General features: G+C 36.9%; 1 protein-coding gene across 1 annotated transcript in view; it reads right to left on the reverse strand.

Moving 5' to 3' along the window:
- LOC130680474 (uncharacterized) overlaps window positions 1–22,393 on the reverse strand; it is a 73,347-nt gene that overhangs the window by 10,457 nt on the left and 40,497 nt on the right. The window lies entirely within an intron of this gene.

A 22,393-nucleotide genomic window follows, 5' to 3' on the forward strand; every position in this document is an offset into this window, starting at 1 on the left:
TAGTTTCAGGTGTACAACACAGTGATTCAACATTTATATACATGATAATTCTAGGTACCACCTATCACCATACCAAGCTGTTACAATATTTTGACTATATTCCTTATGCTATACATTACATCCCGGTTACTTATTTCTTTTACAATTGGAAGTGTGCACATTCTTTTTTTGTGAGGGTATCTCTCATATTTATTGATCAAATGGTTGTGAACAACAATAAAATTCTGTATAGGGGAGTCAATGCTCAATGCACAATCATTAATCCACCCCAAGCCTAATTTTCGTCCGTCTCCAATCTTCTGAAGCATAACGAACAAGTTCTTACATGGAGAACAAATTCTTACATAGTGAATAAGTTACATGGTGAACAGTACAAGGGCAGTCATCACAGAAACCTTCGGTTTTGCTCATGCATTATGAACTATAAACAGTCAGTTCAAATATGAATACTCATTTGATTTTTACACTTGATTTATATGTGGATACCACATTTCTCTCTATATTACTATTATTTTTAATAAAATGCTGAAGTGGTAGGTAGATACAAGATGAAAGTAGAAAACATAGTTAAGTGTTGTAAGAGAGCAAATGTAGATGATCAGGGGTGTAACTGTAGACTATGTGTTAATCCAAGCTAGACAAGGGCAATAAAACATCCACGGATGCAGAAGATTTCTCTCAGAACAGGGGGCGTGAGGTTCTAAGCCTCACCTCTGTTGATCCCCAATTTCTCACCTGATGTCCCCCTGCGACTGTGCCTGTCTTAGGTTGTTCCTCCCTTGAGGAATCTTACCCGTCTCTGGCTAACCAGTCATCTTCCGGGGCCATACATGGAGATGTAAAGTTGGTAAGTGAGAGAGAAGCCATATTGTTTGAAAAGGTTAGCTTTTTACTTCTTTGCATATTTATGCCCTGTGGCTTCTATGCCCAGCATTTGTCTTGAGGTATCTTTACCACTTGGAAGAATTATGATACTCGGTAAATTTGATATGAGGCACGAATTCTATTTAATGGTTGTAATTAGGAAGGAAGAAGAAAAGCTATAGAAGGAGCAGACGGAAGAAAATATGGGAAGATTGATTATTTCTTTGACATATCTTCTTGTAGAGTAACTTAAGCATGTATAGGTTTTAAACTACTACTTAAATTGCGCACACACATTAACATAATAGGAGTATAGTTACATAACCAAAGCATACCTGTAATTACCAGCCATCTCCAGTGAAACCAAGAAAACCAGATAGGCACCTTAGGCATTTGTGAAAACTTATCTATGATATGGTGGATATTGTCCAACTGAACTTGAACAGTCTGAGAGAAATCAGACAAATTAAAACAACCCATTTCTGGGGACTGTTCACATCCCATATGTTCTTTTAACAGTATATAGTCTGTAGTTGTAAGATTTTGGAGTGCTACAATTTGCACTTCTCCTAATTCTTGGTTGAGTTCCAACAGTATAGATCCAGTCAAATTTGTTGTTTTACTGCATGCACAGGCCAGCTTAGATATCTCCTCCTTCATTTCCATGGCAAGTCCAGGAACTGGTGGGATGAGTGCATCTACACCTGTGACAGAGCGTGGATCTTTGTTGGAGTTTTTTTTTTTTTTTTGCTGATCATCTTCTGTCATGAGTCTTCCAGAGAGTGCTGATGTTAGAAGTTCTTTTTCATATCGTATCTTAGTTCACTTTCGGGGTAGCCAAATTAGGCTTTGATCCTCTGTATAAACACAAACAGACCCTTTGTCTACACTTTTATATGCCCTTTATACCCTTGTGTAGAACTCATAGGAGGTTACCACACAGGAACTGCCTTTTTTTTTTTTTTGGTATCATTAATCTACACTTACATGACGAATATTATGTTTACTACGCTCTCCCCTATACCAGGTCCCCCCTATAAACGCCTTTACAGTCACTGTCCATCAGCATAGCAAACTGTTGTAGAATCACTACTTGCCTTCTCTGTGTTGTACAGCCCTCCCATTTCTCCCACCCCCCCATGCATGCTAATCTTAATACCCCCCTACTTCTCCCCCCCTTATCCCTCCCTACCCACCCATCCTCCCCAGTCCCTTTCCTTTGGTACCTGTTAGTCCATTCTTGAGTTCTGTGATTCTGTTTCTGTTTTGTTCCTTCAGTTTTTCCTTTGTTCTTATATTCCACAGATGAGTGAAATCATTTGGTATTTCTCTTTCTCTGCTTGGCTTGTTTCACTGAGCATAATACTCTCCACCTCCATCCATGTTGCTGCAAATGGTAGGATTTGCCCTTTTCTTATGGCTGAGTAGTATTCCATTGTGTGTATGTACCACATCTTCTTTATCCATTCATCTATCGATGGACATTTAGGTTGCTTCCAATTCTTGGCTATTGTAAATAGTGCTGCGATAAACATACGGGTGCACTGATCTTTCTCATACTTGATTGCTGCGTTCTTAAGGTAAATTCCTAGGAGTGCAATTCCTGGGTCAAATGGTATGTCTGTTTTGAGCATTTTGATGTACCTCCATACTGCTTTCCACAATGTTTGAACAAGTTTACATTCCCACCAGCAGTGTAGGAGGGTTCCCCTTTTTCCACAGCCTCGCCAACATTTGTTGTTGTTTGTCTTTTGGATGGCAGCCATCCTTACTGGTGTGAGGTGATACCTCATTGTAGTTTTAATTTGCATTTCTCTGATAATTAGCGATGTGGAGCATCTTTTCATGTGTCTGTTGGCCATCTGTACTTCTTTTTTGGAGAACCGTCTGTTCAGTTCCTCTGCCCATTTTTTAATTGGGTTATTTGTTTTTTGTTTGTTGAGGCGTGTGAGCTCTTTATATATTCTGGACATCAAGCCTTTATCGGATGTGTCATTTTCAAATATATTCTCCCATACTGTAGGGTTCCTTTTTGTTCTATTGATGGTGTCTTTTGCTGTACAGAAGCTTTTCAGCTTAATATACTCCCACTTGTTCATTTTTGCTGTTGTTTTCCTTGCCCGGGGAGATATGTTCAAGAAGAAGTCACTCATGTTTATGTCTAAGAGGTTTTTGCCTATGTTTTCTTCCAAGAGTTTAAAGGTTTCGTGACTTACATTCAGGTCTTTGATCCATTTTGAGTTTACTTTTGTATATGGGGTTAGACAATGGTCCAGTTTCATTCTCCTACATGTAGCTGTCAGGTTTTGCCAGCACCATCTGTTGAAGAGACTGTCATTTCGCCATTGTATGTCCATGGCTCCTTTATCAAATATTAATTGACCATATATGTCTGGGTTAATGTCTGGATTGTCTAATCTGTTCCATTGGTCTGTGGCTCTGTTCTTGTGCCAGTACCAAATTGTCTTGATTACTATGGCTCTATAGTAGAGCTTGAAGTTGGAGAGTGAGATCCCCCTCTTTATTCTTCCTTCTCAGGATTGCTTTGGCTATTCGGGGTCTTTGGTGGTTCCATATGAATTTTTGAATTATTTGTTCCAGTTCATTGAAGAATGTTGCTGGTAGTTTCATAGGGAATGCATCAAATCTGTATATTTCTTTGGGCAGGATGGCCATTTTGACGATATTAATTCTTCCTAGCCATGAGCATGGGATGAGTTTCCATCTGTTAGTGTCCCCTTTAATTTCTCTTAAGAGTGACTTGTAGTTTTCAGAGTATAAGTCTTTCACTTCTTTGGTTAGGTTTATTCCTAGGTATTTTATTTTTTTTGAAGCAATTGTGAATGGAGTTGTTTTCCTGATTTCTCTTTCTGTTGGTTCATTGTTAGTGTATAGGAAAGCTACAGATTTCTGTGTGTTGATTTTGTATCCTGCAAATTTGCTGTATTCTAATATCAGTTCTAGTAGTTTTGGGGTGCAGTCTTTAGGGTTTTTTATGTACAGTATCATGTCATCTGCAAATAGTGACAGTTTAACTTCTTCTTTACCAATCTGGATTCCTTGTATTTCTTTGTTTTGTCTGATTGCCGTGGCTAGGACCTCCAGTACTATGTTAAATAACAGTGGGGAGACTGGGCATCCCTGTCTAGTTCCCGATCTCAGAGGAAATGCTTTCAGCTTCTCGCTGTTCAATATAATGTTGGCTGTGGGTTTATCATAGATGGCCTTTATTATGTTGAGGTACTTGCCCTCTATTCCCATTTTGCTGAGAGTTTTTATCATGAATGGATGTTGAACTTTGTCAAATGCTTTTTCAGCATGTATGGAGATGATCATGTGGTTTTTGTCTTTCTTTTTGTTGATGTGGTGGATGATGTTGATGGACTTTCGAATGTTGTACCATCCTTGCATCCCTGGGATGAATCCCACTTGGTCATAGTGTATGATCCTTTTGATGTATTTTTGAATTCGGTTTGCTAATATTTTGTTGAGTATTTTTGCATCTACGTTCATCAGGGATATTGGTCTGTAGTTTTCTTTTTTGGTGGGGTCTTTGCCTGGTTTTGGTATTAGGGTGATGTTAGCTTCATAGAATGAGTTTGGAAGTATCCCCTCCTCCTCTATTTTTTGGAAAACTTTAAGGAGAATGGGTATTATGTCTTCCCTGTGTGTCTGATAAAATTCTGAGGTAAATCCATCTGGCCCGGGGGTTTTGTTCTTGGGTAGTTTTTTGATGACCGCTTCAATTTCGTTGCTGGTAATTGGTCTGTTTAGATTTTCTGTTTCTTTCTGGGTCAGTCTTGGAAGGTTATATTTTTCTAGGAAGTTGTCCATTTCTCCTAGGTTTCCCAGCTGGTAGCATATAGGTTTTCATAGTATTCTCTAATAATTCTTTGTATTTCTGTGGGGTCCGTCGTGATTTTTCCTTTCTCGTTTCTGATACTGTTGATTTGTGTTGACTCTCTTTTCTTCTTAATAAGTCTGGCTAGAGGATTATCTATTTTGTTTTTCTCGAGGAACCAGCTCTTGGTTTCATTGATTTTTGCTATTGTTTTATTCTTCTCAATTTTATTTATTTCTTCTCTGATCTTTATTATGTCCCTCCTTCTGCTGACCTTAGGCCTCATCTGTTCTTCTTTTTCCAATTTCGATAATTGTGACATTAGACCATTCATTTGGGATTGTTCTTCCTTTTTTAAATATGCTTAGATTGCTATATACTTTCCTCTTAAGACTGCTTTTGCTGTGTTCCACAGAAGTTGGGGCTTAGTGTTGTTGTTGTCATTTGTTTCCATATATTGCTGGATCTCCATTTTGATTTGGTCATTGATTCATTGATTATTTAGGAGCGTGTTGTTAAGCCTCCATGTGTTTGTGAGCCTTTTTGCTTTCTTTTTACAGTTTATTTCTAGTTTTATGCCTTTGTGGTCTGAAAAGTTGGTTGGTAGGATTTCAATCTTTTGGAATTTACTGAGGCTCTTTTTGTGGCCTAGTATGTGGTCTATTCTGGAGAATGTTCCATGTGCACTTGAGAAGAATGTGTATCCTGTTGCTTTTGGATGTAGAGTTCTGTAGATGTCTATTAGGTCCATCTGCTCTACTGTGTTGTTCAGTGCTTCCGTGTCCTTACTTATTTTCTGCCCGGTGGATCTATCCTTTGGGGTGAGTGGTGTGTTGAAGTCTCCTAGAATGAATGCATTGCAGTCTATTTTCCCCTTTAGTTCTGTTAGTATTTGTTTCACATATGCTGGTGCTCCTGTGTTGGGTGCATATATATTTAGAATGGTTATATCCTCTTGTTGGACTGAGCCCTTTATCATTATGTAATGTCCTTCTTTATCTCTTGTTACTTTCTTTGTTTTGAAGTCTATTTTGTCTGATATTAGTACTGCAACCCCTGCTTTCTTCTCACTGTTGTTTGCCTGAAATATGTTTTTCCATCCCTTGACTTTTAGTCTGTACATGTCTTTGGGTTTGAGGTGAGTTTCTTGTAAGCAGCATATAGATGGGTCTTGCTTTTTTATCCATTCTATTACTCTGTGTCTTTTGATTGGTGCATTCAGTCCATTAACATTTAGGGTGACTATTGAAAGATATGTACTTATTGCCATTGCAGGCTTTAAATTCGTGGTTACCAAAGGTTCAAGGTTAGCCTCTTTAGTATCTTACTGCCTAACTTAGCTCGCTTATTGAGCTGTTATATACACTGTCTGGAGATTCTCTTCTTCTCTCCCTTCTTATTCCTCCTCCTCCATTCTTCCTATGTTGGGTGTTTTGTTCTGTGCTCTTTCTAGGAGTGCTCCCATCTAGAGCAGTCCCTGTAAGATGTCCTGTAGAGGTGGTTTGTGGGAAGCAAAATCCCTCAGCTTTTGTTTGTCTGGGAATTGTTTAATCCCACCGTCATATTTAAATGATAGTCGTGCTGGATACAGTATCCTTGGTTCAAGGCCCTTCTGTTTCATTGTATTAAATATATCATGCCATTCTCTTCTGGCCTGTAGGGTTTCTGTTGAGAAGTCTGACGTTAGCCTGATGGGTTTTCCTTTATAGGTGACCTTTTTCTCTCTAGCTGCCTTTAAAACTCTTTCCTTGTCCTTGATCTTTGCCATTTTAATTATTATGTGTCTTGGTGTTGTCCTCCTTGGATCCTTTCTGTTGGGGGTTCTGTGTATTTCCGTGGTCTGTTTGATTATTTCCTCCCCCAGTTTGGGGAAGTTTTCAGCAATTATTTCTTCCAAGATACTTTCCATCCGTTTTCCTCTCTCTTCTTCTTCTGGGACCCCTATAATACGGATATTGTTCTTTTGGATTGGTCACACAGTTCTCTTAATATTGTTTCATTCCTGGAGATCCTTTTATCTCTCTCTATGTCAGCTTCTATGCATTCCTGTTCTCTGGTTTCAATTCCATCAATGGCCTCTTGCATCCTATCCATTCTGCTTATAAACCCTTCCAGAGTTTGTTTCATTTCTGTGATCTCCTTTCTGGCATCTGTGATCTCCCTCCAGATTTCATCCCATTTCTCTTGCGTATTTTTCTGCATTTCTGTCAGCATGTTTATGATTCTTATTTTGAATTCTTTGTCAGGAAGACTGGTTAGGTCTGTCTCCTTCTCTGGTGTTGTCTCTGTGATCTTTGTCTTCCTGTAGCTTTGCCTTTTCATGGTGATAGGAATAGTTTGCAGAGCTGGGACGAGTGACGGCTGGAAGGACTTCCTTTCTTGTTGGTTTGTGGCCCTCCTCTCCTGGGAGAACAGCGACCTCTAGTGGCTTGTGCTGCGCAGCTGCGCACAGACAGGGTTTGTGCTTCCTGCCCGGCTGCTATGGAGTTTATCTCCGCTGTTGCTGAGGGCGTGGCCTGGCTCAGGCAGCTTCTCCAAAATGGTGGAGTCGCGTTGGAGCAGGAGCGGCCTGGAGGCTATTTATCTCCGTAAGGGGCCTCCCTGCTCCCTGCAGCCCAGGGGTTAGGGTGCCCAGAGATCCCCGGATTCCCTACCTCTAGATTAAGTGACCCGCCCTGCCCCTTTAAGACTTCCAAAAAGCACCCGCCAGAACAAAACGACCACAAAAAAAAAAAAAATTAAAAAATTAAAAATTAAAAATGGCCGCTCATTTTTCTTTGTTCTCCAGCGCCAGCCTCAGGCATCTGCTCACCAGTCTTGCTGCCCTGTTTCCCTAGTATTGGGGTCCCTATCCCTTTAAGACTTCCAAAAAGCGCTCGCCAAAACAAAACAGCAAAAAAAAAAAAAAAATTGGTTGCTCACTTTTCTTTTGTTCTCTGGCGCCAGCCTCCGATACCCAGTTTCCGGTCTTGCTGCCCTGTTTCCCTAGTATTGGGTTCCCTGTCCCTTTAAGACTTCCAAAAAGCGCTCACCAAAACAGAACAGCAAAAAAAAAAATGGCTGCTCGCTTTTCTTATGTCCTCCGGCGCCAGGCCTCCGGTACCCGCTCACCATTCTTGCTGCCCTGTTTCCCTAGTATCCAGGGCCCCGCGCATGCACTGTGTCTGCGCTCTGGTCTGGATGGCAGGGGCTGGGTGTTCAGCAGTCCTGGGCTCCGTCTCCCTCCCGCTCTGCCTATTCTTCTCCCGCCGGGAGCTGGGAGGAGGGGCGCTCGGGTCCCGCGGGGCCGGGGCTTGTATCTTACCCCCTTTATGAGGCGCTGGGTTCTCTCAGGTGTGGATGTGGTCTGGATGTTGTCCTGTGTCCTCTGGTCTTTATTCTAGGAAGAGTTGTCTTTGTTATATTTTCATAGATATATGTGGTTTTGGGAGATTTCCGCTGCTCTACTCACGCAGCCATCTTGGCTCCACCTCTTTTTCTCACACTTTTATGATGCATTTAGTTGGACTTTTGTTGTTTGTGCCCACTGTCTTGATACATTCTCATAATACAGTTAATTATAAAATCAAAGCAAAAGACAAAACATGAAAAGCATTCCCACTAAATTTGGAAGCAACAAAAGGATACCTGTTTTTTATTATTATTTAGTATTATCTTATAAGAATTAGCCAATAGAAATAGAAAACTATCATTATTTGCAGATGAGACGAATAGACAACTGGAATATTTTAAATTCTGAATTGTAAAACTGTTAGAAAAAAATTAATGTTAATAAATTTAACTGAATACAAATGTACAAAATGATAAATAATTTGGACAAAAACATAAGACAAACCCAATTACAACATCAACAAAAACAATAATAATCAAAATTCCTAGAAATAATCTCAATAATACCTTATCTATAGAAAATTATCACTTTGAAATAATGGTTACAATAGATTTGATTAAAGGGGTATGTACTTGTTCTTAGTTTGGGAGTTCAATTTTGTATAAAAGATGTGTCATCCCAATCAAAATACGAAGAGAATATTTGTGAATGACAGGATTATTCTAAAGTTTAGGTGAAAGAAGAAGCAAATGAAAATAGCTGAAGAAATCCTGGAAGAGTGATGAAGGAGGGTTTATTCTACTTGATATTAAAACAGGTGATAAAGTTACGGTAATTATAAGAGTGTGGTACTGGCACAGAGACTGACTCTTAAGTGATACAGAGAAAAGTCCATAATTAGACCAAAATAATTATGGAAACATAATAAATTGGCATCTGGAGAGAGGAGGTTGATTAATCAGTGAATAATGTGTGATCAAATGGTTCACTATTTTGGGAAAAAAATCTGGATCCCTGTATCAGCATATATAATACATCCTAATGAATAATAAATTCAAATGTAATATTGAAAATAATGTTCTCAATTTAAGATCACAGTGTTAATTTATAACACCTAAGTTCTCTTAAACATAAAAGGACAAATCATTGTTTCCATACAAGGGCGGTCATTCTAAAGCCACTGTGGTGAACAGGAATGAGTGCTGTTTTGCTGTGGACCAGGATTAGAACCAGAGCAGATGCCTGGAGGAGAGCGGAGACCTCCCAGGCTGTGCTCTGCTGCCAGGGACGGTGCCAAGTAGGTGAAGCCAGGCAAAGAGGATCTGCCACCCACCAACAAATGAATGTGAGCCGAGTGCAAGGGAAAACAAGTGCACCTGGTTTAGGAAAAAATGTCATCTTCAGAGGGCCAGAAGTCTCGAGCTATGAAATACTAACTGAAGTCATGTCCAGGGTGTTAAGGGCTAAGGCCTTCTTGAAACCATTGTAGGTTTATGGACACATGCTAAAGAAACCTTACTGTGAAGATAAATTACAGTTAAAAATTACATAGCAGCTGAAGAAAAGTATCACCATAAAAAGCAAATGATATACTCAGAACACAGAAGCACTTAAAACTCATGGAAATCTTCATAATAGAAAACACTAAAGACTTTAAAATAAGTATTTTTAACTTTCTCTGAGTTAGTGAATGAGAACCAAAAAAAAACAAGACAGAAGACTAATGAATAAATAATAGGTGAAAATGAAATAAAAATGAGTGGTTGATTATTTTTAAAAACCCTTTAAAAATCTTAGAAATCATTAATTTTTAAACAGAAGTTTAAGCATTACTGAGAGGACACCTACTCATTCAATAAAAGGCTAATAGCAAATTCATGAACTGATTAATTAAATCAAGGCAACCTCCCATATAGTAGTACAAACAAATAGATTTTTTAAATGTGGGTGGGAGGAGAACTTAGAAACACAAATGAATAGGTCTAAATACTCCAAATATAATATGATTTTCAGAATGAGAGAATAGAAAGAATGGTAGTAGATAGGCAACATTTAAAGGAAAATACTGAGAATTGCCACTATTGAAGAAACACAAGTCCTAAATATTGACAAAGACTTGGACTATGAAGAAGGATAAATTTTCATATCTTATATATATAGATCCATTATGGTGAAACACTTGAAATAAAGATAAATAATCCTAAAACACAATTAGAGAGTAAAAACTTATTACCTACAAAGATGAAACACATTAATAGCTTTTTCATCAATAACATTAGATGTCAAAAGGTAGTGGATAAATGTATCTTCAAAATGGCGAGAAAACATAACTCAGAATATTGAATTCTATATTCATCTGAATGATCTTTCAAGAATGAAGAATACAGATACTTGAAGATTCTTTGAGATTCAGAATGATTTGCCACAGACTTCCATGAAAGAACTATAAAATAATATATGCAACAGGAAAAATAAGCTTAGTAGGAAGAAGACTACAAAACCCAAATATGCAATAAAATCTGTATAATAAATGGCAAAAATAACAATAACAATTAAATATAAAATAATAAATAACAATTTCACAGGTGTAATAGCCAGTTAGCATAACATTTTCAGAATTTAATAACATAGGAACTTTGGAGAACTAGCCCAAAGCAAAGTCAAAGCAGATTTTTTCTTGTTCAGAAGAAAGACAATACATTTTTTTTTTGAGGGCATCTCTCATATTTATTGATCAAATAAATGGTTGTTAACAACAATAAAATTCTGTATAGGGGACTCAATGCTCAATGCACAATCATTAATCAACCCCAAGCCTAATTCTCAACAGTCTCCAATCTTCTGAAGCATAACGAACAAGTTCTTACATGGTGAACAAATTTTTACATAGTGAATAAGTTCTTACATGGTGAACAAGGGCAGTCATCACAAAAACTTTCGGTTTTGATCACGCATTATGAACTATAAACAATCAGGTCAAATATGAATATTCGTTTGATTTTTATACTTGATTTATATGTGAATCCCACATTTCTCCCTTATTATTATTATTATTATTATTTTTTTTTTTTTGGTGGGAGCCCTATAAAATGGGCTTTATTTTATTTTATTTTATTTTTGAGAGGGCATATCTTATATTTATTGATCAAATGGTTGTTAACAACAATAAAATTCTGTATAGGGGACTCAATGCACAATCATTAATCAACCCCAAGCCTAATTCTCAACAGTCTCCAGTCTTCTGAAGCATAACGAACAAGTTCTTACATGGTGAACAAATTCTTACATAGTGAATAAGTTCTTACTTGGTGAACACTGCAAGGGCAGTCATCACAGAAACTTTCGGTTTTGATCACGCATTATGAACTATAAACAGTCAGGTCAAATATGAATATTCGTTTTGATTTTTATACTTGATTTATATATGGATCCCACATTTCTCCCTTTATTATTATTATTTTTTTTTTAAATAAAATGCTGAAGTGGTAGGTAGATGTAAGATAAAGGTAGAAAACTTAGTTTAGTGTTGTAAGAGAGCAAATGTAGATGATCAGGTGTGTGCCTGTAGACTATGTGTTAATCCAAGCTAGACAAGGGCAATAAAACATCCACGGATGCAGAAGATTTCTCTCAAAACAGAGGGGAAAAGGTTCTAAGCCTCACCTCTGTTGATCCCCAATTTCTCACCTGATGGCCCCCCTGCAACTGTGCCTGTCTTAGGTTGTTCCTCCCTTGAGGAATCTTACCCGTCTCTGGCTAACCAGTCATCTTCTGGGGCCATACAGGGAGATGTAAAGTTGGTAAGTGAGAGAGAAGCCATATTGTTTGAAAAGGTTAGCTTTTTACTTCTTTGCATATTTATGCCCTGTGGCTTCTATGCCCAGCATTTGTCTTGAGGTATCTTTACCACTTGGAAGAATTATGATACTCGGTAAATTTGATATGAGGCATGAATTCTATTTAAGGGTTGTAAATAGGAAGGAAGAAGAAAAGCTATAGAAGTAGCAGACGGAAGAAAACATGGGAAGATTGATTATTTCTTTGACATATCTTCTTGTAGAGTGACTTAAGCATGTATAGGTTTTAAACTACTAATTAAATTGCACACACACATTAATATAATAGGAATACAGTTACATAACCAAAGCAGACCTATATTTACCAGCCATCTCCAGTGAAACCAAGAAAAGCAGTTAGGCAACCTAGACATTTGTGAAAATTTATCTATGATATGATGGATATTGTCCAACTGAACTTGAACAGTCTGAGAGAAATCAGACAAGTTAAAACAACCCATTCCTGGGAACTGTTCACATCCCATATGTTCTTTTAACAGTAGATAGTCTGTAGTTGTAAGATTTTGGAGCGCTACAACTTGCACCTCTCCTAATTCTTGGTTGAATTCCGACAGTATAGATCTGGTCAAATTTGTTGTTTTATTGTATGCACAGGCCAGCTTAGATATCTCCTTCTTCATTCCCATGGCAAGTCCAGGAACTGGTGGGATGAATGCAGCTACACCTGTAGCAGTGCCTGGATCTTTGTTGAGGTTTTTTGATGATCATCTTCTGGTATGACTCTTCCAGAGAGTGCTGATGTTGGAAGTTCTTTTTCATATCGTATCTTAGTTCATTTTCTGGGTAGCCCAATTAGGCTTTGATCCTCTGTATAAACACAAACAGACCCTTTGCCCACACTTTGATATGCCCTTTATACCATTGTGTAGAACTCATTGGAGGTCACCACACAGGAACTGCTTTTTTTTTTTTAAGAGAAAGGAATATTATCAGAAAAATGTACCTCCATAGCCGATCATCTGACAACCTTTAAGTGATCAAAATTAAGGATATTTTAAGCATGCATTATTCATTGATTTACAGTTAGTTTTATCCTATCAGGGAGTAATCCCCCTTTTCTTTCTTTCTTTCTTTCTTTCTTTCTTTCTTTCTTTCTTTCTTTCTCTCTCTCTCTCTCTCTCTCTTTCTCTCTCTCTCTCTCTCTCTTTCTCTCCTCTCTCTCTCTCTCTCTCTCTCTCTCTTTCCTTTCTCTCTTTCTCTTTCTCTCTTTCTTTCTCTCTTTCTTTCTCTCTCTCTCTCTCTCTCTCTCTTTCTCTCTTTCTCTCTCTCTCTCTTTCTCTCTTTCCTTTCTCTCTTTCTCTCTTTCTCTCTTTCTCTCTTTCTTTCTCTCTCTCTCTCTCTCTTTCTCTCTTTCTCTCTTTCTTTCTTTCCTTTCTCTCTTTCTCTCTCTCTCTCTCTTTCTTTCTTTCTTTCTTTCTTTCTTTTTTTTTTGTTATCATTAATCTACACTTACATGAAGAATATTATGTTTACTAGGCTCTCCCCTATACCAGGTCCCCCCTATAAACCCCTTTACAGTCACTGAAAGACAATACATTTTGAACATTACTAGGAATCATTTTTAGAATATCCACGAGTAAAAATCAAAGCAAACATTTAACATCCAAACAATTAGAAAGGGGAAAATGAAATACATTTTTAAAAATTCAAACATTCTAAAAGAAAATAGGAAGACAGAGTAAAAGAGAAAGAAATATCACAGAGCACAAAATGGGATGACACAAGGCTAAATATATCACCAGACACACATATTTAAAGTTTTAAATGCATCCTTTAAAATATTTTTCATGTGGATTTAAAAACGAGTAAAACACCCAAAATGAAATGACACCAAAAAAGTTTAAATTAAGTAGATGGAAAATGTTAAACTAAGGAAATATCAACTACAATAACAGTTTCAATCATAATTGGAGAGTTTCAACTACCTCTTTGAAATTAGAAAATCGAATAACATATAACTATGTGATATATATATAATTATTAAGCATGATAGAATACATGGAACTTTGCACCCAAAAGTGAATATACATTCTTTGAAGGAAGCAAAGAACCTTTATAAACATTGACTGTGTACTAAATTTCAAAGGAAACCTCAACAAATCACAAAGTACTGGTAATATTCAAGCAGTATTTACTGATAACAGTACAATAAAATTAGAAATAAACCTCAAAAAGGTAGCCCATCTCCAAAACCTATACATTTGCAAACCAGAAAATATAATCCTATATAAGTGATGTGGTTATAAAGGAAGTCAGAATAGAAAGTTACAAAAGATTTAGCACATAATGACAACAAAATTACTACATTTCAAACACTGTGGGATGCAGTTAAAGTGGTCCTTATAGCCTTAAAGATACTTACTAGAAACAAGAAGAATTGTAAATAAACAAATTTTCTATTCAATAAGGAGGAAAAACATTAATATTAAGGCAAAGAGAATAGAGAGAAGAATATAACAAGGATAAGAGCCAAAAAAGAAAAAGAGAATTAAAAACAAAACAAAAACCTTTTTGTTCTGCTTTAGTGTCCTTTGCTGTACAGAAGCTTTTTAGTTTGGTGTAGTCCCATTTGTTCATTTTTTATTTTGTTTCCCTTGCCTGGGGAGACATGTCCAGAAAAAATTGATCATGCTTACATTCAAGAGATTTTTGTCAGTTTTATTCTAAGAGTTTTATGGTTTCAAGTCTTACATTCAGGTCTTTAATCCACTTTGAGTTTACTTTTGTGTATGGATTTGGGCAGTAATCCAGTTTCATTTTCTTGTATGTATCTGTCCAGATTTCCCAACACCAGTAACTGAAGAGACTGTCTTTTTCCTATTGTATATGCATGGCTCCTTTATCATATATTAATTGACCATATATGGGTGGGTTTATTATGGGCTCTCTGTTCTGTTCCAATCTATGGGCCTATTCTTGTGCCAGTACCATGCTGTTTTGATCACTGTAGCTTTGTAGTATAGAAGTCAGGGGTGTAATACCTATAGCTTTGTTCTTCTTTCTCAAGACTGCTTTGGCTATTTGGGGTCTTTTGTGGTTCCATATGAATCTTAGGATTATTTGCTCTAGTTTATTGACAAATGCCATGGGTATTTTGATAGGGATTGCACTGAATGTGTAAATTGCTTTGGGCAGGATAGCCATTTTGACTGTTACTTTATAGAGATGACCAACAAAACCCAAAACTGATTCTTTTAAAAAGTCAAATAAAATAGACAAATCCTAGGTAAGATAAATCCATGGGGTGGAAAGATAAGACACAAATAAAACAATATTAACATGGGAAAATAGAAAATAACTATAGATAAAATAGAACTTTTACAATCATAAAAAATTGCTGTAAATATGTTTATATTAATATGAAAAACATCAAAAGGCTGTTTTCTAGGAAAAATTAATTACTAAATTAAAAAAATCTGAGTAGAACAATAACTAACTATTAAAAACTGTAATCATATTCAAAGATTCTCTTTCTGAAGAAAAGGTACCAGGCCCAGGTCATTTACAGACATTTCTATTAAACCAATAAGGAACAAATAATCCATATTTTATGTAAGCTCTTCCAATTGTAGCAAAAAGAAAAAAATTGCCCAACTCATTTTATAAGACTGGAAAAAACATTGAGCTCAAAACTAGGCAGAGATAACACAAGAAAAGAAAACAATGGGCCAATCTCACTTACAAACATGAATCAAAATTTCTATGTTTTAGTAAATGAAATTCAGCATGTAGCAAAAGAACAATACACAGGAGAACCTATTCCACGATCCAAACTGATGCAACATTTCTTAAAAACCTATCAATTTAATAAATTGATTATACTAATGAATTAAATGAGAAAAATCAATAATCTTTAAATTTTTAAGAAAAAATTCAATCTACCTTAACCATCAATGGCACCCTTTCATGATTAAAAAATAAAACTCGTGGGCAGACACAAGATGAGTAGATCTTTGCTCCCACACATAATCTTAAAAGTTCATATAGAAACCTTAACTGGGTTCAGTCACATATTTACTCCAGATGGTCTCGACAACACCTTGCTCTCTCAAAGCTGTGTCCTAGAAAAATGCTCTGGTTCTGGGAATGCTGGGTGGAATGTACATTCCAAGGGCAGGGGAGAGGGTGAGGAGCTTCCGATAGCGCCGTCCATTTGTGGGTCAGGACTACTCCATGACTTCCTTCAATACTACCGGTAAGAGACCCTAGCACCAGTGCCACAGAACTGAGTTCACAGCTCAAACTGGAGGAATCCTAGGATGCTATAGCTTTAGTCATAATTGCAGGATTGGGTATAAGAAGTAAGCCGGATCAATTGAGTGCCTCACCAGAATTTTTGGTAATGTTGGCTCTTCCCTTTTCTCACAGAGCTAGAAGGTAATTAATTTGGCTGCTAACAACCAGATCCCCCTGCATGTAGAGTGAATCCATTTACAACAGAAGAGAATGAAAGCAAACATAGATGAGCAAAAATGAAAGAACAAAAGAAGAAGCAACTAACAGTACTGATTTCCTGGTTCTAGTCCTTCTGAGCCAGGGTTCAAGTGGCTCCTGAGAAATATTTATCCTTCCCATTTTTAGGCTTTTCTTTTCTTCTCTGTACCAGTGTTCATCCTGGAAGTTGGGGAATGCGCAATTCCAATTTAGGTATGTTTCTACAGTTTCCCTAGTTCCTAGATTTGTCTTTCAATTTTGCAAACTTCTTCAGTATCTTTCCATTAATACCCATAAAGCCTTGATTAATGTTCTTTATGGTTTTCTATATTAAGGCAAAGGAACACATAAATATATTTTTTAGAGATATTCATAAGGGTTAAACAACGCTGAGAGTAAGGGATGCAAAAGGACAAATAATCCTTCTTTATCATTTAGTATAAATGATACGCTAAATAATATATATTATCTTAATCATACAAGAGTACTGCAAGGTAAGCATTACTGTTTACATTTTACCCATGAATAAACTGAGACTCAAAAAGATTAAATAAATTTTCTAATGTCACATAACTAATTAGCATCAAGAAATTTCAAACCCTGGCAAGTTTTCTTCCGAAGCCAATAATCTTTCCCATATGCCACAGGTCTTAGAATGAGCCTGCTAGAAATGTAACAAAACTGGATTAATTGATTAGCAAATTAACATCATTCCTGTCACTATTATTAGAAAAAAAATACATATTACTTCTTGAGATTTTAATCTTATTTGTTGACTTAACAAATTAAAAATTTCTCCAAATAAGTGCAAGATAGAAGATGGAATATTTTAACATTTAACCTGTATTCTGCCCAGCTGGGGCCTGCTGGGGCCCTCCTTACCTGCTTGAGAAAGTTATTCTACCTTTGATGAAGATAAACTCTTGATCCTCCTGAACCTCTCTGACTCTTTCTCTGGGTCTTTATCTTACTCAAATGCCTGAAATGCAAATATTGCCCCAAGTTCTATCATTGATCCTATTTTCTTCCTGGTATGTATTTTTATAATTCAGCAAATTGATATATTCTCATGTCTTCAAATACCATATTCTAACAGGTAATTATCAAATTTTTATTTGGTGCTTGCCATGAATGCACTGAAAACTCAAGTCCTACATACACAGTTGGGACATATGCAACTAGACATTCCAGTAATACCCTAAACCCAACATTACCAAATCTGAATACGGTTTTCCCACCCAACAAGCATGTATGTCTGTGTGTCTGAGGATGGCTGCCTTTCCATTCTCTGGTTCACACGCCCAGAGTGCTCTCTGAGTCTCCTAGGTCATTGTTTTCTCCTCTCATGTAATGATGGACTGCTAAATTTTATTCATTTCCTTGCCTATCTTTCTCTTACATCCATTATCTCCATTCCGTTACTAGTTCAGATTTTCATTACTTTGCCTTGAGGATTCAAAGGAGGATACACAATTTTGGGTGTTCAGAGGAAGCTTTTAATGGAAGTGATATCTGAGCCGAGTCTTCAAAAATGTAAATGAATCCTATAGGATATTTCTCCAGATATTCTCAGGAAAGGGTGTAGGAGGGGGAATGATTTTTATAATTTTTTCAGTTGGATCTATATCTGTGAATAGATGATTTTCTCTCCCCAAAAGGATATTCCTTATACTGCCTCCTCTGTATCTCTCTGAATCAAGTAACTTCTGGACACCAGTAATGGTTTAAGCAGCTCTTTACAGGATGGCTTGCAGTGATGGAAGAGTTAATCAAGAGTCATATCATGAATTTAGCTACTTATATCTCTACTACTAGACTAAGTTGAGACCTCTTTGCCTATTACAGAAGGCTGCCCCATGTAAACTATTGTTAGCCTCTGATTTACATGTCTTTGTCCTCTGTCTCACAATCTCCATTAAGCATTCTTGCAGAAATAAGTCTCCATCAACCTTTTATTATATATTACAAAATTTTCATTCTTAGTTGTAGAATGTCAATGATTTACTCCTCTGTCCAACATCCCTATGATGTTCAGCAGGGAGGGTTGGAGGGAAGAAGAGTGAGGGATGAGCTCTGACCCTGTAGATGGAGGGAGGGTCTGGAATGGCAGAGGACTTCCATTCAGGAATATTGCTATTTTCCCCCCACAGAGTTTCTAAAAGCAACTAGATGGTCTACCTGGAAATTTATTTCTAATGATCTCCTACATAAATTGATTGTGCATAGGAATAACACTCCTTCTATTGACACAACTTTTTATTTCTTGTCAACCAATACTTTGGTTTTACTGTGCTAATGTTTCCCTCTCCATTCTGTGTTATGTCATCAAGCTTTGTATCTTAACTTGACATTGAAATTCACGAGTCTGAATTCCATCCCTTCAGTTCCAAGGAAAAGTCTGTGTCGGTCTAGAATGTGAACTTTTAGGCACAAAAACCAATATCTAGTTTTTCTTCACTTGGCCAGGATTTAATAGCATTCAGCACATAGAGGTCGTCCGGTCAATACTTGATGAAGGAACGGATGTGGACATCCAGCAGTCTGCCAAAATCTCTCCCCTCAAAACTGCTGCTCTATTATTGCCCTTCCTCATTCTGTAACATCTGAGGTCCATTGTGAGAAAATCTTTGGCACAAAATCTAGACTTGTGTTTCTCCCTTGTCAACCTGAGTTGAAATCATCAAGAGTCTTAGGAGCAAACAGATATGAAGCAGAAATTGTATCTTGTTAAAAGCCACAGGAAACCTAATTTGCAAGAGCTATGTATAAGCCCACTTTGCGAATAAATGTTACTGTTGTTTTAGGGACTAAATTTTATTCCAAACCAATATCCTGCACTAAAAAAAAAAAAGAAAAGAAAAGAAACATCCAGTGACCTGGCCTAAAATTTGAGGGTGTCATGAAAAATCCCTTATGTTTTCAGATGCAAATCAGATGAAAAGCCTAAATATAGGATATAGAAATATTTTCTCATAGTAACATGTGTTGCACCATTTTTTTAAATTGAGGTATAATTGGCATATAAAATTAAATTAATTTCAGGTGTACAACACAGTGATTAAGTATTTGTATGTAGTGCAAAATGATCACAATAGGTCTGCTTAAGTAGGTTACCATACATAGTTACAAATTTTTTCTTATGATGAGAATTTTAAAAACTACTCTTTTAGTGACTTTCAGATACACAATGCAGTATTATTAACTATAGTCATTGTTTGATACATTACATCCCCATGACTTATTTATTTTATAACTGGAAATCTGTACAGTTTGAACCCTTTCACCCATTTCACCCACCTCCCTCCCCCCATCTCTGGCAACCACCAATCTATTCTCTGTATCTACAAGCTAGGTTTGGGTTTTTTGTTTTTTTTTCTAGATTCCACATATAGATGAGATCATATGGCATTTGTCTTTCCTTGTCTGATTTATTTCACTTAGCATAATACCCCAGGGTCCATCCATGTTACTGCAAATGGCAAAATTTTCATTCTTTTTATGGCTAAATAATATTTCACTGTGTGTGTGACACATATGTATGTACATACATATATATGTCTGTGTGCACATATATGTATGTACACACACACAACATTTTCCTTATCCAGTCATCCATCAGTGGACACTTAGGTTGTTTCCATTTCTTGGCTATTGTAAACAATGCTGCAATGAACATGGAGGTACATATATTTATTTGAATTACTGTTTTCATATTCTTTGGATAAATGCCATAAAGGAGAGTGTTATGGCAGAAGAATGGGGGCTGGGAGTGGGAGTATCAGGCAGTGAGTGAGCAGTTCAATCCCATCAAGGGAGTCTGTTGAGTTTATACAGGAATCTACTACTTAAAACTCAGCCCTACACTGATGGTTAATGAATCCTTGAATTCAGACTTGGAAACACCACCAGTCTCACAGTTAACCCACACCCAGCCTCTTTCCCATTTTTTATCTTTCCAGTTTAGTCTCAGCTTGCAAACCTCCAGTGACAGGAAACCAGTTTCTTATAGGGAAAAACATCCCTTTGTTGGATGGATACAATTGGATTATAAAGAAAAAAATTATCTTTGAACTTCAAAACTAGGTATTATTTTTTGGTAGATGAATCTGCTTCCATAGTGTTGTGTGGACATTTTTAAATAGCTCTTATCTCACTGCATTGCTATTATTGTTCTATTTGCCTGACTTTCCTACCAAACTTTAAAATCACTGACAGAAGTGAGAATTTTATTCATCTTTGTATCTCTAGGTATAGCAGAGCACCTGACATATGGTTGCCACTCAATATGTTTCTTAATTAAAATCGAATTGACACACACCTAATTATTTTTGTTCTGTATCCAAAAAGCCAAAAAGAGTAAATTTAATATCTCTTCCACATGACTCCCATTAAATTATGATTTTCAAAGTCTTCCACAGAATTTGAAACACCCTGAAGACTATTCTCAAGAAGACTCAAAAGACAACCAGAGGCATGCATGCCATGAGTGATTATCTACACCTCCCCAATGCACAAAGAATTATTGAGACCTTGTGACTGACTGGGAAAGGGTAGAAAAGGATAAGTGAGAGCATAGCTTCAACATGCTTTGTCATATTGTGAAGAAGCAGGAACTAAACTATTATAAAGGTTATAAGAAGTGTTACCTTTTACCTCGCTGAAGTAAAACAGGGACTTGCTTATGTAGGTGAAGCAAATAATGCAAAACAATGAAGATTGATTCAGCGACCTGACCGGGCTGGGCTGCTCAATGGCTCATGCCACCAGCCCACAAAGCTGATTTTTGTTGCATAACGAAGCTGACTAGAATGACTGGAAGCAACAGTCAGTGGTGGTGGCACTCTTTGAGCCTTGATCATTATTTTCCTGGAAAAGAGAATAGGAGGAAAGCCTTTGCTGTTGTCTTCTTTAAAGTCAGTCAGCATCTTAGCTACCACACCTGTTGGCCACCTTGGGAAACCTTCTTAAAGGTCAGCACCCACAGCTCACATTCACAAGGATCGCAACCTACCTTTATCCCTTGTTCACAGGTCAAGGAAAACATGCTCCAGGAGAACTTTTATATTTCTTACAAAAATTCTGTCCCTGCAAAACCAGTGAGCAAGTCCCACCAGAAATTCTGTAATTTTACCTTAAACAACAATTTCTCCATTGCTATTTTAGAAAATAGAGATTCCAAAAAAAATCTAATGTCCTATTACTTAGTCATGACCTGATTTAATATATTTGAGGAAATAACTACATGTCAGATGAATCAAATCCAATGATTATATTCATTTTATTGTACAAACAGCTGTTTAATCCACTTAACCTGCTTACAGGATCATCCTATATTCCAAATGTTATCTCATGAGAGTCCGAATTCTGCAGCGACTAACAATCCTCCAATTGTCTCAAATTTCCTGATAAACAGGATACAGAATTTGAGTTTTGATGTAATGCCAACCACATCCAGATATTGAGGACATTTTCATGAAACAAATTAGAGGTGTTTCTTCATTTCTTTTCAGAAGCTCCAAAAGTAGCTAATAATGAAACTATTCAATCCCAACTTCTCTCTAATATCTCTTCATTCAAGAGATTTTATAACTCATCTTCTTGTAATTCTATCTTGCTCCACTCAGTCTCTCCTTTAAATGGTAGACAAGCTCAGCAGAGCCCTTTCTTACACTGTGCTCCTTTTTCTCTATAAATCATTTTCCAGAGAATTACTCTGGGTTGAATACTTTGCTATGTGCTGAAAACGCCAAGGTAAATAAGACACAATCACTGACTTAGAAATGGCAAAGTCCAGGGAAAGACATATACATACCTGAAAACAAAATTTAAATACAATATGATGTATTTGCATTTGAAATCCAGTAAGGAGATTTCCCCTACTCTGCCTTTGGGAAAGCTAGGACTACACAAAGAAGCCAGTAGTGACATTCTCACCTTTCTTTTGTTAGAAACCAACCTAAAGTAAAATTGTATTTCTAGTCCAAACTTACAGATCAAGGCAACTATGGACACAGCCAAACAGAAATCCCATGGGTATATACAACTCAACAGGTCTTCAGGTTTACA

The sequence above is a fragment of the Manis pentadactyla genome, chromosome 13, assembly GCF_030020395.1.
Source record: "Manis pentadactyla isolate mManPen7 chromosome 13, mManPen7.hap1, whole genome shotgun sequence".
Classification (NCBI taxonomy): domain Eukaryota; kingdom Metazoa; phylum Chordata; class Mammalia; order Pholidota; family Manidae; genus Manis; species Manis pentadactyla.